The following is a 3,067-nucleotide window of genomic DNA, read 5'->3' on the forward strand; positions in this document are numbered from 1 at the left end:
GTGGCCAAGTTTTGATCAAGACTTGTGCCCATCCTAATGATTGGCCAGAACACGCACCACACACACCCCAGGCCATGCAAACGCACACCCACGACGCCCTAGGCCACCAGATCATGCCCAACCCGACCAGAACGCCATGGCCATGTCCTAGAGCGCGAGCAAGAACCGAGCCCCAGCGACCTTTCCATGACACGCCCATCCTCGTAGATGCTCGCAGCACCCCCACCTCGCTGACGCCAGCACGCATGCGTCATCAACAACAACACCCATGACATCAGCCTATGCGCGGCATTTCGTCGGGCGTTCCCGCTGCACTCCGACCCCACCTCTCTGCAGCCGTTTTCCGGCGCAGCACCTCGCCCCCAAAACACCTGGGCGCGCGGAGCCGCTCACCACCGCCCCCGCTGCCCAATGGCGAGCCCATGGACCGACGCACCGTCGCCCTGCACCGCGTCCACTGTACGCCGCTCCGAGCCTATAAAAGCCGCCCCAAGTCTCTGCATTTCGCCACACCGCTCTCAGAGCACTCCTCTTCGCCCCTCCTAGACAGCCAGAACGCAGCTGGGCAGCCTCGACCGCTCCCTCGCTGGCGGGAGCCCTTCTCTGCTACGGGCCATCGAGCGGAGACACGCAAGGTCGTGCTCGGCCTCGTCCCTCTCTATCCTCCTTTTTCTGTCTCGTTCATCTCCCCTATGTGCCAAGATTATAGCCCGCCTCTCCGCCATCTCCAGGGAGCCTCGGAGTCGCCGCTGCCGTCTACATCCAAGCAGCTCGCCATAGCAGACCATGTTGCTGCCGCATGTGGAGGAGTACCTGCTCGAGCTGGACGTGAAGCGGCGTTTCTCCATCCCTCCTCGACGTCCACGACACCTCCTGCCGGCGGACGACGAGCTCCCGAGCCGCCATGCTCATGCGCCCGACAAGCACCGCCCTGCCCATTATCTGACCGTCCGCGCCATGGACCACGAGCTCGCCAGCACCTGAGAGGCGAGCAAGTGTACTGCACCGAGTCCCCGCGTCGCTACCACGTCGACTCCGTCGTCTCCGGACGTCCCAGGTGAGTTCCCGAGGACCCGTCGTAGTATTCAGCTAGCAGATGCAGGAGTTTGAAGACGATTCATGTACGTAGCCTGTGAGCATGGATATTAAAGCAACTTAAGTCTTTTGGGTAGATAACAACCGTTAGATCTAATCCAAGGGCACCTTACCCATTCAGTTTTAAGTAATTGAATAACAAGTGGGACCCATAGTCAGATTTTTGATCTTTTTCCCTCACACCCGGACACGTTGTTGGGCTGACCCGTTCTGTCCCACACGAGCCAGTTAGTTTTGGTCTGCAACATGTTTTTGTTTAACTTAATCCTTAAACTTTTAATTCTAACAGTAAACGTCATATTATAATATCTCGAGTTCTAGTGATTCAAATTCAATGAAACAAATTGCGTTAGTTTCCAAATTTAAATACCTTTCCAATGCCACTGGCCTTGTATTTTTAGGATTTTTTGTATGATTTTTGGTGAATTAAACTTGTTCTATGTGTGCTGCAGACTCTAGCTAATTCCTAAAATTGTAAAATTAATATTTTTGGGTGAATCCAATTGTGCTAGTCTTGTTTTAGTACTGGCCATCTAGGAAAAATATTTTTAGTCTCTGTTCATGCATATTTGTTACTGTTTGTGTTATATATGTGTCACATGAAATGTTGTACCAAAACTTTTGTTTATTTAAAATCTTTGACCAACTCTTTTTATTTAAAAATAGTCAACCTATGTTTTATTCTTGCAAAACAAACCCTATGCAACTTAACCTTAGACCTATTATTTTGCTTAAGTTTTCAAAAGAGTGTAGCATATTGTTTAGCTCCTATTTTTGTATAGTGTCTATTAGCAAAATAAACTAGGAAAATGATTTCCTAATTTTCCAAAAATGTTTAAAAATAAAATATGAATGCTTTTGATGTATAACCAATGCACTTGTCTTCTTTGTGGTGTTATATACCAAGGGATAATTAATTTATGTCATGGTGATACCCAAAGAGGCAATTGATAATTGGTGAGGCTCTTATGCCCTTCTTAGGTGATTAAATTGGGTTTTCTAAAATCAAAACTCTTAAAGTTGTTTTTGTAGTATCTATAAGACCTTAGTATGTTAGCCCTTAGTAGAGTGGTTCTCTATTGATTGTTGCTTGTTGTATGTTGTTTTGCTGGTACAATGTGTTGATTGTGTTATTTTTATATTTTCCGGCGATAGATGCAAACAATTCCGGAGAAGAAGAAGAAGAAGAAGAAGTGGTTCGAATGAGGATTTTGTTTATATTGTTGGAATTCTTATTTGATGGAGTTGAAGAAGTCCAGGGACAAATAAGCCAAGGCAAGCCATCTTTTGATCTCTTGCTATTTATCCTTCTTGTTGTGCTCATTGCTCCATTATATACTTGGTTCCTTGTATCATGTGTGATTTTTGGTCCTCTACTATATGCATACTTATTCCCAAAGTATGTTGAACCCCTTGTTGATGCTTTGCATACTTGCTCCCAAGTATGTGAACCCCCTTGTTGATGTTATGCATGCTTACCCTAAGCATGTATGCCCCCTTGACAGTATCCATGTTGTCATCTTCTTAGTGGTATGATGATTAACATCATGACCCCTGTTTGAATCATCTTAATTATGTTGTCCCTATACATGCTTATCCTAAGTATGTATGATCCTCTTAACACCTCAATTATCATCCCCTTAGTGGTATGATGGCTAGCATCATATTATTGTGACTCTTAGTTCCTTCATAAAACTATAGGTTGGGAACCCCCTTGGAAAAATACCTTGTTGAAAAGAATTTTTGAAAACCTTGGGTGAGTTGGACTTACCCAAGTGTGTGTTTATGAAAGGAAAGGATCTTGGCAAAGATGGTTGGAAAGAAAATCTTGTTTTCGAAAACTTTGGCGTCTAAGTATTCACCCGTGACAATTAACCCGCGCAACCACATTACCCTGGAGTGGGACGGGGCTTAGCTCGTAGTTTGTTCTTCTTAACATGGGACACCGCACAACTATATAAGGGTAAGGTTA

At 45.5% G+C, this 3,067-nt stretch overlaps 1 long non-coding RNA gene across 1 annotated transcript; it reads left to right on the plus strand.

Annotated features, from left to right (window-relative positions):
* Positions 1-520: 520 nt before the first annotated feature.
* Positions 521-2,526, plus strand: LOC139837569 (uncharacterized). The gene is made up of 3 exons (XR_011754090.1): positions 521-635; positions 732-1,057; positions 2,251-2,526. It is a non-coding gene; the product is annotated as an uncharacterized lncRNA (long non-coding RNA).
* The last annotated feature ends 541 nt before the right edge of the window (positions 2,527-3,067 follow it).

This window comes from Lolium perenne, chromosome 3 (assembly GCF_019359855.2).
Source record: "Lolium perenne isolate Kyuss_39 chromosome 3, Kyuss_2.0, whole genome shotgun sequence".
In the NCBI taxonomy this organism is placed as follows: Eukaryota; Viridiplantae; Streptophyta; class Magnoliopsida; order Poales; family Poaceae; genus Lolium; species Lolium perenne.